At 47.9% G+C, this 15,797-nt stretch overlaps 1 long non-coding RNA gene across 2 annotated transcripts in view; it reads right to left on the bottom strand.

Annotated features, from left to right (window-relative positions):
- LOC138422533 (uncharacterized) overlaps positions 1-15,797 on the bottom strand; it is a 320,815-nt gene that overhangs the window by 174,871 nt on the left and 130,147 nt on the right. The gene's annotated exons all lie outside the window — the stretch shown is intronic.

Below are 15,797 nucleotides of genomic sequence, written 5' to 3'. Positions count from 1 at the left end.
TCAATATTATTCATCTGTGTCAAAAGAAAGCAATGTTAAGTGGCTTGAGCAGCTCTGGGTGTTAGAACAGCTGAGTCAGAAGGGCAAGAAATCTGTGTTTCAATCTAGCCAGCAGAACAGTTTCCACCTACAGTCTCATCATCCAAGCGGCAGACTGTTAACGTTGCTCAGCCACTAAGTCTTTCCCGACTCTCTGCGACCCCATGAACTGCAACACACCAGACTTCTATGTCCTCCGCTATCTCCCAGAGTTTGCTCAAATTCACGTCCGTTGAGTCGGTGATGCCACCCAACCATCTCATCCTCTCTCGTCCCCTTCTCCTCCCACCTTCAATCTTTCCCAGCATCAGGGTCTTTTCTAATGAGTCAGCTCTTTGCATCAGGCAGCCAAACTATCAGAGCTTCAGCATCAGTCCTTCCAGTGAATACCCAGGGCTGATTTCCTTTAGGATTGACTGATTTGATCTCCTTGTAGTCCACGGGACTCTGAAGAGAGTCTTCTCCAGCACCACAATTTGAAAGCGTCTTCAGCGCTCAGCCTTCTTTATGGTCCAACTCTCACATCTGTACCTGACTACTGGAAAAACCATAGCTTTGACTAGACAGAACTTTGTCAGCAAAGTGATGTCTCTGCTTTTTAATACACTGCCTAGGTTTGTCATAGCTTTTCTTCCAAGGAGCGAGAATCTTTTAATTTCATGGCTACAGTCACCATCTGCAGTGATTTTGGAGCCCAAGAAAATAAAGTCTCTCACTGCTTCCACTTTTTCCCTTTCTATTTGCCAAAACAAACAGATGGAAGGGAGAGTTCCACGGTATCACAGTCATCTCCAGGTCATCCCGGGGTCCTCACCCACTCCTTAGAGACCCCAGGATGGCAGGCGCCTCGCCACCCCGACGTCTGGGTCCCCCGGCGGAGGCAGCTTGGCGTCAGGCCTTAATGGGGTGATGAGTGGAAGGCGTCAGAAACACTGAGTTCAGCTCCTTAGGAGGACTGGGAGGTTCCGTGAGGACAGAGAGGGCCACAGCTGGAGACGGGGAAATGGGTCTTTGGGGGCCTGGTGGAGCCTCTGCAGGCCCCAAGGGGGCTGGGTGGCCAGGCTGCCCCTGGTCCCTGCACCTCTTAAAGCCCATTACAGCCGCCTTTGCCTCAGGAGCTGGGCGCAGAGTGTTTGTCAGCATAGAGCGCCCCGGCCAGATCAATGGCTGGGCTTTGGCGGCCTCCCCCCACCTCCGCCTGCCCCTCTCTCCTTAACTAGCTGTGGGCGCCAGACCTCCAACAGGTCCTCGGCAGCTGTCAGTCAAGGGCCGTGAAATATTCATGTCGTCCTTTGGGGACCAGCCCAGAGCCCTGGTGGGGGCAGGACAGTCCTCATCAACTTGTAAAGGAGGGAAGGAGGGACGGGGGAGGGGGCCGAGGGCAGACGCTACAGGAGACAGGAAAAAAGCAGCCCGGGACCCTTGGATGGCATGACACCCATCCCCCGGCATTTAGCACCTGCTATGCACCCAGGGCTGCTGGGCACATTTGCACCCACCCCTGGGTGCTTCCCAGGCCTCCGCGGGCTGTAGCCCCATCCTCCCAGTATTCAGGTACCACCTGGGCTGTTAGTCACATCATTTTTCTCCCTTAATCTCATTTTAAACGATAACTTCTGGGAAGTCTCAATGTTAGTTTTACCTTTTTTTTTTCCTAAAAATTACACTAGTATATATATATATATATATATATATATATATATATATATATATATATTAGTATAAATATATTTGCCTAAACTTTTATTACTGTTTTGATCAGTCACCCAGTTGTGTCTGACTCTTTGTGACCCTAGAGGCTGCAGCATGCCAGGCTTCCCTGTCTATCACCAACTCCCGGAGCTTGCTCAAACTCATGTCCATCAAGTCGGTGATGCCATCCAACCATCTCGTCCTCTGTCGTCCCCTTCTCCTCCTTTCTTCTGTCTTTCCCAGCATCAGGGTCTTTTCCAGTGAGTCAGCTCTTTGCATCAGATGGCTAAACTACAGAGCTTCAGCTTCAGCACCAGCCCTTCCAATGAATATTCAGCGTTGATTTCCTTTAAGATTAACTGGTTTGATCTCTTTGCTGTCCAAGGGACTCTCAAGAGTCTTATCCAACACCTCAGTTTAAAAGCATCAGTTCTTCAGCACTCAGCCTTCGTCATGGTCTAGCTCTCCCATCCACAGCTTGGATCCATCCATCAAAAACCATAGCTTTTGGTTACTATATGGACCTTTGTCAGCAAAGTGATGTCTCTGCTTTATAATATGCTGCCTAGACTTGACATAGCTTTTATTACTATATGCAGTAATAAAACTAAGAACATAAATACTGGAGTGGGTTGCCATTTCCTTCTCCAGGGGATCTTCCCAACCCAGGGATCGAATCCACGTCTCCTTCATTGCAGGCAGATTCCTTACCATTGAGTCACTTGAGAAGCCAAAAAAATATGCGTGTGTGTGTACACACGCTTTTAAACCACCTAATACATGATCCATTCTTTGGAGATTCCTGGGACATACATCTTACTTACTTCTCACATCACTCTTGGGAAGAAGGCATTATGGCCTCCAATCACAGATGAGAAAACTGAGGCTCAGAGAGGTATCGTGATTTGGCTAAGGTCACACAGCAAGTAGGGAACAAATCTTGCTTTTAATCCCAGGCATCTGAATGACAAATATAAAAATAGCTTTTTTTATTTTTCCATCACTAGTTTTCAGGATATTTGGGGGAAACTCCTAGACTAAAATTTTCACCTGCTTTGCCTGCTTTAGTACATTGAGATTCTTCCTTAATTTCCATGTAAAACTATATAACATTTTAAAAGAAACATACTTTCTATCTCATCATTCCATGGAATCCCAGAAAGAGTAAGGCTCTGGGGTCGTTTCATGGATGAAAACACAAGTAGCCAAGAAACCCAGGCAGCCCCAATTCCTTGCTTTCCCTCAACCTTCCCCTGGTTGGATGCGTGATGGGGTCCGCACAGTGTAATCCCTACCCAGCACTCGCTCTGCTGGTTTTGTTTCATCTCCCCAGTCAAAAACAACGCCATCTCTCACCCGGATGCCTGGAGAAGCCTCCTGACCCTGCCCTTCCTTAACCAAGCGTGGGTACCAGACTCATCATGGACACTGCATTCTCTCTGTGCATGCTCCCCACAGAGGCCAGAATGACTGAGTCCACCTGCTCATCTGCAAAATGGGGAGAGGAGGGATGTCTGGGTCTTTTTTTAATTTTAATTTTTTAATTGGAGAAAACTTGATTCACAATATTTTCTCGGTTTCTGCCACACAAGTGAATCAGTCATAATTACAGATATATATATATATATAGATATATATATATATATTCCCAGGTGGCCCTAGTGGTAAAGAACCCACCTGCCAATGCAGGAGACACAAGAGATGTGGGTTCAATCCCTGGGTCGGGAAGATCCCCTGGAGTGGGAAATGGCAATCCACTCCAGTTCTTGCCTGGAGAATCCCATGGACAGAGAACCCTCGAGGTCTACAGTCCATGGGGTCGCACAGAGTCAGACACGACTGAACCAACTTAGTACGCATGCACATATATATCCCCTCCCTTGCAAGCCTCCCTCCTCTCCCTATATCCCACACCTTTAGGCCATCACAGAATGCCAGGTTGGGTTCCATGTATTATAAGCAGCTTTCCACTAGCTTCCTGTTTTATATATGATAGGGTGGGACGAATTTAAAAAGTTGCATTGACATATATACACTATCATGGGCCTCCCAAGTGGCACTAGTGGTAAAGAACCTGCCAGCCATTGCAAGAGACTCGGGTTTGATCTCTGGGTCGGGAAGATCCCCTGGAAGAGAGTTTGGCAACCCACTCCAGTATTCTTGCCTGGAAAATTCCATGGACAGAGGAGTCTGGCAGGCTATAGCCCATGGGACTGCAAAGAGTCAGACACAACTGAGTGACTGAGGACATGTGCATGCGTATACACTCTCATGTCCAAGTCTTGAATGAGATGACGCTCAAGCACCTAGCATCATTCCAGACATTGGAGCTCCACCATCAACACCCTCCAACAGGAGGGATGGAGAACTGTGAGGACCAGGCCCAGGTGTCCAGGCAGACTCCAGATACCACTTTACTTCCTCACCCAAATAAGAGGCAGCCCCGAGGACCCTGCCTCCTTTCCTCCAACTGCACAGACTGCAGTTCCTGGAAAGTGGAGAGTCCCCAGCTGCTACAGCACCTCCTTCCCCAGGACTCCAAGAAAACAAGGTCTGGCCTGGCCCACATGTGGCACGTCTGCCCCCGAGGGTGGGCCGAGAGGTCAGCCTGACCCCCACGTGATTGCTCCCTGACACTTCCTCCCCTCCACCCACACCCCCCTCCACTAACCCTTTGCAGATCTCTGGAATAAGTGGGGGCTCCATGAAACCAGGACTTTCAGGGGCCACCACCCCAGATGCGGAGCCTGCCAGCCCTCCAGGCAGGTGGGCCTGAGTGCCGGAAAGCTCCAGCACTTCCTCCAGCCCTGATGGGGTCAGAAATGGCAGCTAATTGGAGGATGCAGGGCTGATGGCTGTCTCCGGCTTCCTGCCACCTTACTTGGGAAGGTCACTGTTGGGGGGCGGTAGCCCTCTTTCACCCACTCCTAGCCTCTGCAACACTGACAGAAGCTCATTCCCAGCTGCAGGTGTTTCTCTTACCAACTGCAGCAAGGTCCCCAGAACACTGCTCCATCATCACCTAGTCCCTCAGTGCCCCCCCCCCCCAATGCCTAGGTGAGCCCTTGAGAAAGGATAGAAGAGCTGTGATAAAAGGATCCAATTTTCAGTGCCAGGTCTATGCCCATTACTATGAAAACAATATTGATCAGGACAGGCCAGCTGCTATAACAGACGATCCCCAAAAATCAGTGGCTTCACTGTGGGCCAGCAGGGCTGTGTGGGTTTATCAGAACTCCAGGCTGCTTCTCACTGGTGTCTTTGCCATCCTCTAGGGGAGAGGTTCTTAAATGTGAGCATGCATCAGAATCTCCTGGAGGGCTTTTGAAAACACAGATCCTTGTGTTCAGCTCCAAAGTATGTGATTCAGAAGGTCTGGAGTGGGTCCCCAAACTCTGCATCTCTAACAAGCCTCCAGGAGATGTTGATGCTGCTGGTCTAGGGATCACACTTTGAGAGCCATGGTTCCAGGGCAACTGAATCCCTAGATTTTTGCATCTAGCTAACAGGTAAGGGAAGAGAGGGTATGGAGGACAGTGTAGGAGTTTTTAAGAGGCCAAGCCCATCTTCCATTGGCCAGGATTCTATCACATGACCCTCTTCTAACTACAAGGGAGGCTGGGAAATGTAGTCCAGATGCATGTCAGGGAAGAGAAACAAGGATATCATTGTGAGCACAAGATACCATTTCAATAATCCTCATGACATACCTAATAAGGGAAGTGGCATTTTACCCACATTTGACAGAGGAAAAAACAAGTTCAAAGAGATTATATTGCTTGCCCACAGCCACACAACTAGTAGGAAACACAGCTGGGGTTCAAATATAGCGCTGTTTGACTCCAAGGCTTAAACAGAAAGTGCCTCAGTCTAGGCACAAGTCTCTGCTATGAGCCAAAGTGGATGCATTGTCTTTCCTTTTGTATCTGTTTCCAGTTTTCACAGGAACTCCCTGAGCAAAGGGCTGTTATGCACATTTTACAGGTGGGCAAGCTGAGGCTCTGGGATTGGTCACACAGCCAACCAGTACAATGGCAGGGCCAGGATCCACATCCCTAACTAGAGAGCTACTCAGTTGGGAGGGCCTGCCCATGGGGAGAGTGGAGGAACTGAGGGGATCTCAGGTGACATTCAGGAGGTGGTGGGTCTTAGCACGGTTACTGGGAAATATGAGAGTCTTTCCCTACCTGGGTGCTGTTTGCCAGAGGCAGGTGAGCCTCAGGTAGGACTCAGAGCGAGGCTGCCCGTGCCCTTGAAAGGGCCAGGACTGGGCTCACAGGGAAGGGGAAAGTCAGGTTTAGGAGAGCGGGGGCCAGAATGTGGCTTTGCGGAAGGTGGCTGGTGTTAGCAGACTGTCAAAGTGGAAATCCGTGAATTCGGTGTGATGATCAGTTTGGAGGGGAATATGAGGCTTAGCAATGCAAGTAAGTGGCCAAAGTCACACAGCAGTGAGCTGCAACTTGACTGTGGCCCCAGCTCTCACATGGGTGCTGCTAGCTGCTTCATCCTGGCTGCGCAGGAGGAGGGGAGGCGGGGTGGGGAGCAGGCCCTGCTTTCCACTGCTCCCAGCAGGCCTGCCAGGACAGCAGCGTGTGATGAACAGTGGAGTTCAGACAGGCAGACAGGCAGCTGTCGGATCTGAGTCTACACCCTGCTCGGCCACTTTCTTGCTCTGCAGACTTGGACATAAGATTGGAATGAATCTGAGCCTCAGTTTCCTCATCTGTAAAATGGGACTTAATAATAGTCCCACATCCATCCTACAATGCTTGGTGGGAATGTAAACTGGTGCAACCACTGTGCAAAACAGTATGGAGGATCTTTAAAATATGAAAAATAGAGATATCATACGATCCAGAAATTCCACACCTGGGTATATATCCAGAAAAGACAAAAAACTAATTTGAAAAGACACGTGTACTACAATGTTCATAGCAGTACTATTTGCAATAGCCAAGACATGGAAGCCATCTAAATGTTCATTGACAGAGGAATACATAAAGATGTGAATATATGAATATATATATATATATATATTACTCAGCCATGAAAAAGAATGAAATATTGACATTTGCAGCAACATGGATAGACAATGAAGTGAGCACAGGTGAGCCATGACCTTTGGGCACAAAGGGGAGGGATCACAGATGGTAGATGGTGGTAACCACACATGAAAGAGTCCCTTGACATGGGCTTCAAAGGAATGAGGCTTCAGGACAAGGCAGGAACAGTGAGTGGTCACCCAGCCCGTTCCAGGCTCAATGAAAATCAAGGAAGGGAGAGAGAAAGCCCCATCATTGGAAAGCCCCAGGGGTGAGGGAAGCAGGATTCAGAGGCGAGAACCAGATTTTAGGCAAAGCAAGAGAGCGAAGGAGAATTTACTGATGACAGATCAGGTATCAGGATGAGGGTTGGGGAGAGGACCAGAAACTGGGAAGGCCTGATACTGGGCCCTATCAGGAAGGACAGAGCCATGAGTAGCTGGGCAATCAAAGACAGGCATGGGGTTCCTACACTTCTCACGGATGAAGATGTAGAATGATGCTTGGAACACAGTAGTTGCTTGATAAATGCTGTCTGACTGCCACATGCCCTATTTCCCAGGCAGACAGTATAGCGAGGGGATTAGTGCAGGTGCCGGGTCTGGCTTCAAGCCTCACCAGCCAGTAACCAACTGGGGACCGGTTACCCCACCTCTTTCAGTTTCGATAGTTTAGCCTGTAATGTGAGGTCAGCCCATCATCCCTATGCACTCCCAGAACCACTGGGAGATTCACATGGCTGTTGGCTCCTAGTAGGTCCTGCTATGCCTGGTCTTCTCTTAACTCTGCCTGACAGAGACCCCTGACTGCTCTGAGAAGTCCCAGCAAGCACTTTGGGCCACTCGCATTGCTTTATGACCTCAGACAAGCCACTTGCCCTCTCTGAGCCTCAGTTTCTCCATCCTGTGAAATGGGAGGATGGCCAGAATACATGACAATAGACAGAAGGCATGTTGTCTGGAGTGGGGACATTCAGAATGGTGATGACTACATCGTGGCTAGTGAGGTGTAGTGGCTTGGAACGTGCTATTCAGGTTGAGATGTGCTGGAACTGTCAAATACACACCAGATTTTGCAAAAAAAAAAAAAAGTAATCTATCTCATTAATACTTTAATATTGATTACAAATTAAAACTAATATTTTGCATATACTAGATGAAATAAGATATACTATAAAGACAATTTCATCTGTTTTTTTGTATTACTTTGTTTTAAATGAGGCTGCTAGAAAATTTTCTATTCCCTTGATGGCTTGTATTGTATATCCAAGCAATAGTGCTGTTCCTAAACTGTTAGCAAACTGTGGCCTTACGGCCCAACCCAGTACATTGCCTATTCTTACATAACCTGTGAGTTAAGAACGATGTTGATGTCTCAAAAAAAAATATGTTAATTAAAAAAGAAAAATAGATCATTTAAATTTAACAAGAAATTGCATTTAAAATTTAATTTAAAAAGAAAGCTATTTCATGACATGTGAAAATGATACAAAATTTAAAATTCAGCTGGTTGTGCCAGGGGTCAAGAACTTTCCTGCCAATGCAGGAGACATAAGAAACAGAGATTCAGCCCCTGAGTCAGGAAGATCCCCTGCAGGAGGTCATGGCAACCCACTCAAGTATTCTTGCCTGGAAAATCCCCATGGACAGAGGAGCCTGGCTGGCTACAGTCCGTAGGGTTGCAAAGAGTCGGACACGACTGAAGTGGCTTAGCACACACAGCACATTCAGTTGCATCCGGTCTGTGGCTGCCTTCTCGCTGGAATAGCAGAGTGAGAAGTTGGGACTTAGTGCTCAGAGGAGCTGAAAATACAGACTCTGTGGCCTCTCAGAGAAAACGTGTGCTGACTGCTCTTCAAGAGCATTCTTTCTCCACTCGATTGTGCACCTTGTCCAGCTACAGAAGCTATAAATGCAGATTCTTCGGCTCTGACCCCAATCTGTAGGTGCGGGCCTGGGCCCAGGAATCTGCATTTTTAGCCAGCAGCTGCTAGCATTGGCAGGGCCCATATTCTTTGCCAGGCGAGGTGCTAAGCCCTTTACGTGCATCATTTCGTTTCCTGCCGGCGGGTCAGACACTGGCTCCATCCCCATTGTACAGAGGAGGAAACTGAGGCTCAGAGAGGTGAGAAGCTTGACCTACACGCAACCCAGGAGGTGCTCGTGATCCCCTTTGTTGTTGAGCAGAGGAATGCGCCCGCCCGTCCAGCCGCTGACGCCCAGGCCTTTGTGCTGGGCCGGAATGTCTTCCTGTCTTTCTCTGCTTGTGTTTTCCCCGGATGCTGTGGGCTGAGCTGAGCTACATCCCAGGGGGCCACCTCTCCCTGGGCTGTGTGTGATGTCCCAGGAGGGGGAAGAGGGGGGCAGAGCTGGCTCCAGGCAGAGCCGTGATTTAATAAGCAGACACTTAGGGCCCTGATGCAGGGCCCAGCCCAAGCGGGACAGCCCTCTCCGCTAATTGTCCATTGGCTGCCGCCCGCCGTCCTGCCGGCGTCTCCGGGCTCATTAGGAAAGGGAAAGGGGAGGGGGTGGTCTGGGAAGAGACTCCTGCAGCTCCAGCAGCTTCCGAGATTTTTATCACACTGGACAGCACAATTACATTCAGTCTTCTGAAGGAGAATCAAAACAAGGCCTGCTCTGTCCTGGGCGTCACCCTCCAGGCTTGGCTCGCAAAACACGAAAGATCTGGGTTCAAATCCAGTCTCTGGCTGTGAGCTCATGAGCAAGAAATTCACACTCTCTGGGTTTTCAGCTTCCCCATCTGCACAATGACAAGGACTTAACGTCTCCCCTTCGGAAGCAGCATGACACGGCAGGGGGAAAGCATGGTCTCTGGAGCTTTGCTGTCTGTGTTCAAATCCTCCCTCCATCACCGAGGAGCTGTGTGACTTGAGCAAATGACTGAACCTCTCTGTGCCTCGGTCTTCTCATTTCTAAAATGCAGGTGATAATATCACCCCCTAATAGAGGCACTGGAGAACAAAAAGGCAACCCGCTCCGGTATTCTTGCCTGGGAAATCCCCAGGAGCCTAGCAGGCTACAGTCCATGGGGTCACAAAGAGGCAGACGTGATTTCACAACCAACAACAACAGAGGCTCTGCGTGGTTGAAGTAAGTTACTAGAGTGACCACGATCAACGCCTTAGCATTTGCTCTGTGTTACCATCTCCAAATGTCTCGAGACTAACCTAACGCAGAACATGCAAAAGTGCTTCGATAAAGCTCGTGTTCAGTTACTGCCATTTCTTTTGGTAGGTGGCTAAAAGACACAGCTGAGACTGGCTGAGTGCTCCCTAAATCCACCAGCCGCTCCTACCAGGATTCCAACTAGAGCACATTTGCCCAGCCTCCCTTGCAGATGGGGTCATGTGATTGAATTCTGGCCCAAGAACCTGAGCAGCTAAATGGGAAGCCTCTATTAAGCCTGGCTGCCCTCATTAAAATATCTCTGTCATGATCGTCACCCTCTTCCCCGCATCCTCCATTTGCCTTCTGGATGGAGACAAAGCTAAGGAGTAAAAGGAATTGGGGTCCAAGACGGAAGGGCACCGGGCCCCCTGAATGATGTCACGGAGTGGGGTCCTTCCCATTCCACTCCAGCCATCAATGGCACTGAAGTGAACAAGAAACAAATTTGTTTTGAGTCAAGCCATGTAGCAGTGATGGTAAAGAACCCACTAGCCAGTACAGGAGACCTCAGAGGCTCAGGTTCAATCCCTGGGTCTGGAAGATCCCCTGGAGGAGGGCATGGAAACCCACTCCATGTATTCTTGCCTGGAAAATCCCATGGGCAGGGGAGCCTGGTGGGCTACAGTCCATAGGGCTGCAAAGAGTCAGGCACAACTGAAGCTCGCACACACACATGTAGTGGTGGTTATTATTGCTTTAGCAATGTGACTAATACAGAGAACAAAAATGTCCCAGGCTGGAAGGAAAGGTGAGTGGTTAGGTTTTCAATGGTTTATCCAGTGCCCAGCACATAGTAAAGACTCAATGAACAGCAGTTTCAGTGTTGCTATTATTGTTAGTGGTTGGTGCTGTTAGTTGTCTTGGCTTGTGTGTGTCTGTGTGTGTGTGTGTGTGTCTGTGTGTCTGTGTGTGTGTATGTGTGTTTTAAGTCACTTCAGTCATGTCCCACTCTTTGAGACACTATGGACTGTAGCCCTCCAGACTCCTCTGCCCGTGGGATTCTCCAGGCAAGAATACTAGAGTGGGTTGCCACTTCCTACTCCAGGGGACCTTCCCAACCCAGGGATCAAACCCCGGTCTCTTACGCCTCCATTGGCAGATGGATTCTTTACCATTAGCGCCACCTGGGAAGCCTGCTGTCTTGGCTTAGGTTTCCCCAGAGCAAATGCTGAAATAAGGATCATTTATCTGGGAGGTGATTTCAGGAAGCACCACAGAGACGTGTAGAAGTGGCAGAAAAGGGAACGAAATCAATTTAAGGTACATGTAATGAAACCTAGTTCTTCTCCCCTTGAGACTGGGTAGGATGTAGTGACTTGCTTCTAATGAGGAGAATTAAGTGAAAGTGATCATGGGTCACTTCTGAGTCTAGCTCACCAAAGGTCCCTCAGCTTCCATCTTGGCCTCTGTCCCTCTTGGGTCACTCACTCTAGGGGAAATCCAGCAACCAGGTCAGGAGACACTCAAGCTGTCCTATGGGAAGGCCCACATGGTGAGCAACAGAGGCCTCCTCCCCAAGCCATGGGAGTAAGCTCAGAAGCAGACTCATCAGCTCCAGTCCATCCTGACTGTGTTCTTCCTAAGATAGCCTGGAGCTAGTGGTAAAGAATCCACCTGCCAATGCAGGAGACCCAAGATATATGGGTTCAATCCCTGGATCAGGACGATCCCCGGGAGTAGGAAATGGCGACCTGCTCCGATACTCTTGCCTGGAAATTTCCATGGACAGGGGAGCCTGGTGGGCTACAGTCCACAGGGCTGCAGAGAGTCAGACACGACTGAGCGACTGAGCATGCTCACAAGAGAGCCTGAGCCAGATCCACCCAATTAAGCCATCTCTGAAGTTGTGCCCCACGGAAACAGCAGAAGCGTAGACATTTGTTGTTTTAAGCCACTAAGGTTGGGGTCACTTTGTTGTGCAGCAATGGGCAGCTGACACACTGCATTTTGGAGCAGATCCTTACAGGGACCACCGGGAACTCAGTTCTAGGAGGAGGCCTGGGATACTATACAGGGCATGCTTCAGAGTTTGACCCCCTGAGGGGTACAGCTGGGGTATTTCTTTAACACCCACTTACCATTGGCAGAAGGCTGCTTCTGGGGCATTCATTCCCCATGATTTTTTACCTTACCCTCATGGAGCCCAACAGAGAGCTGCAGACAGAGAGTGGTGGGTGCTTGAAGTTGGCACTATAGGAATATTCCAAAATAGCAAATATTGAGAGGATATTGGTGGGGTACTGATAGGGCTTGTTATGACGGTCTATGTCCTAGATTTCTCATAGGTCTGTCCCCAAATCCCCAAACATCTTCTTTTTCCCTAAAGTAGAGCCATTGAAAGTATTTAAAGTGGTTTTGAAGATGCTCCATAAAAATAAATCCATTAATCAGAAGAATCTGTGGCTGGGAAAAGTGGAAGGATTTTTTTGTTTGTGTGTGTGTTTGCTTCTTTAATAACCTTATTGATTAACGGCATAACAGCCAAATATAACATAGCACCTTATTCTGACATTGAAGGTAACACAGCACAATTAGGCAATGGGGGTCTGAGAAAATGGCATTTTTATATTGCCTCATAAAATATCTAATACCGAACTTTGTAAATTACATCAATGCCTTTGAACAAACATCGAGTTCTTTTTAATAAATAAAATGCTCAAAACGATTTCCTGGAAGTGCATTTCAGACATTAATAACTGGCTTCAAATGAAATTCCGTTTCAGAGCGATAAGCAAATGTAATTGCTGCAAACTGAAACAGCCTGCAAAGTTTACCTGCTCCAGAAAGGAGAGGAAATATTGAGCTAATGTAGCCATCAAGATATATAACCTGCTACTTCTTGAATAAACCAAATTCCATCCCTAAACACAGAGAGCTCAGAAACTCAGACCCAAGGACATAAATAAAAAGTATTTCCTGGAATTAGTTTCATATGTTTTATACATTGCAGTTATCAATTGATCTGACATGACATCTTAGCCAGTTTTAAAATTACATGTCGTGCATCAGAGAAATGGACATTTCCACGGCATCTGGTCCTCTGCGTTATCAAAAGCATAGAGTTATTTCAGCTCAAAAAATATCAAGATTTCCACATCGTTAAAAATAATGATAATTCCAACAGGATAAATCTCCATTTTATTCCTGGGTCCGTGGACTCAGCCCAGTCCATCCACCACTGACTCATATAGCCCACTACCTGAGAATGGTTTTCCATGTTAAATGCTTGAAAAAAATCAGAAGGATACTTTTTGACACGTGAAAACTCTACGACATTCAAATTTCAGCATTTGTAGATGAAGTCAGATTGGAACTCAGCCACCCCCACCACGACATGATGGATATGGCTGCCTTCATGCTGTAACAAAGCCGAGTAAATTTGACAGGCCCTTGTGACCTGCGAAATCTGAAATGTTCACTGTCTGGCTCTTTACAGAAAATGTTTGTCAACCCCCTCTCTATACCATTTTCCTCACAAACTTGAGTTAGTTGTATTGAGGTGGATGAACCTAGAGCTCTTATACAGAGTGAAGTAAGTCAGAAAGAGAAAAACAAAGGTCGTGTATTAATGCATCCACATGGAGTCTTGGAAAGTGATGCTGATGAACTTATTTGCAGGGCAGGAATAGAGACACAGACGCAGAGGACGCAGCAGGGGAAGGGGTGGGATGAACTGGGGGAGTAGCATCGACGTATACACACAACCATGTGTAACATGGACAGCTAATGGGCAGCTGTACAGCAAAAGGAGGGCTCTGACCTATGGCGGGGCAGGATGGGAAGGTGGCAGGGAGGCTCCAGAGGAAGGCGATATAGGTATGCTTATGGCTGATTCATGCCCTTGTACAGCAAAAACCAGCACAACATTGTGAAGCAATTACCCCCCAATTAAAAACACATTTTTTTTTAAAGGAGTTATTTTACGACTTAGAGAAGGCAATGGCAACCCACTCCAGTATCCTTGCCTGGGAAATCCTCTTGACAGAGGAGCTCGGGAGGCTACAGTCCATGGGGTCACAGAGTCGGACACGACTGAGCGACTTCACTTTCACTTTAGAATTCTTGAAAGGCTTTGTCTACCCACTATTCCTAAGTACCCTTGACTTCTCAACCTGCCTAGTGAACACAGGAGTGGCCACGGGGCGAACAACATTCATGGAAGCCTCCAACCTGAGTCATTTAGGGGCTGCTACTGCTAAGTCACTTCAGTCGTGTCCGACTCTGTGCAACCCCAGAGACAGCAGCCCACCAGGCTCCCCTGTCCCTGGGATTCTCCAGGCAAGAACGCTGGAGTGGGTTGCCATTTCCTTCTCCAATTTAGGGGCAGACAAGTACAAATGGTGCATTTTTTTTCTTCCCCACCAAGAGTGGATTTGTCTGACAGAGTGAGCTCCATGAATTGCCTTAACTCTCTGCTGCATTTAACCTCTGGAGTATATAATATGAACAAGCAGGAAGACAATATTGGGTTGGTAGGAGGATGGGAAGCTGATAAAATATAAATCCTTTGGTCTTTAGTGTCTATTTTGATCACTTTTCTAAAGACAGAAAGGACAGAAAGAAAGAAGAAAGAAAAAAAGAAAGAGGAAGGAGGAAAACGAAAGAAAGAAAAACCACTGGCTAGTTTAAAGAAACTAGTAAAAGAAATGGAAATGGAGGAAAGAGTTAATAAAAGTCACTTGAAAGGAGACAAATAAAGGCATTTCCCCATAAGATGACTCGATATGACCAAGTGGAGCCGGTACATCCACAGGCATCCTGCCCTTTCTCCAAGGCTGCCGTCATTTATCTGCTGGAGCTCTTGTTTTTTCCCTTGCTTTAAAGTGAAGTACGCAAACACTCTCACTTCAAAGGGAAAAATCCTCATAAATGTCATTTTACTGCCGGCCCAGAAGAATAGCATCAAGAGACCCTGAAAGTGGGGCGGGGCGTAGGGACCCCAGGCACATCTGGTGACTTACAGAGAAAGCCGTTCTGATAGGAGAGAGGCCAGCCTCGAATGAACCCCGCTGAGCATGTGTCTGTCACAGCTAGGAGATGGCATTGCCTACGTTCAAATCCCAAACATGTCTCTTTTTATTTAGACAAATCTCAGCAACTCTGGGGCTTCCCCGGTGGCTCAGTGGTAAGGAATCTGCCTGCAATGCCAGAGACACAGGAGACTCGGGTTCCATCCCTGGGTCAAGAAGATCCCCTGGAGGAGGAAATGGCAAGCCACTCCAGTATTCCTGCCTGGAAAATTCCATGGACAGAGGAAGCTGGAGGGCTACAGTCTGTGGCACTGCACGAGTCGAACGCAACTGCGCAGCCACACGTGTGCAAGAATGCTGAGCCTTGGTTTCTTCATCTATACAATGGAAGGAACTTAAAGCGACCACTGCAAGGGGTCAGTGTAAGTAAGGATTTTTTAAATGAACAAATGGAGGGGACTTCCCTGAGGGTCCAGCAGCTAAGACTCTGTGCTCCCAATGTAGGGGGCCCAGATTTGATCCATGGTCAGGAAACTAGACCCTGCATGCCACAACTAAAGATCCTGCACACCGCAACTAAGACTCAGCACAGTCAAGCATGTAAATAAACAGACAAATAAACTTAAAACAAATAAATAATAAAATGAACAAATGGAAAGTGCCTGGCGCATGAGTCCTTAACAGACATGAGCTCCTGTTTTCAGGTATCTCTTGGTTGGAGCTGGATGTTTCTCAGGACACGTCCTGTGACCAAACTTAGGAAGGTGACTTCTCACAGATGTGGATATTCCAGATGTAAGTTATTGGATAGGACACAGGTCCCCAGATAAGAAATGGGAGCATGCAAAGTGGGCTGTAGAAAGTGG

The sequence above is a fragment of the Ovis canadensis genome, chromosome 17 (assembly GCF_042477335.2).
Source record: "Ovis canadensis isolate MfBH-ARS-UI-01 breed Bighorn chromosome 17, ARS-UI_OviCan_v2, whole genome shotgun sequence".
Taxonomy (NCBI): domain Eukaryota; kingdom Metazoa; phylum Chordata; class Mammalia; order Artiodactyla; family Bovidae; genus Ovis; species Ovis canadensis.
This window is presented reverse-complemented; position numbering and strand designations above follow the sequence as displayed.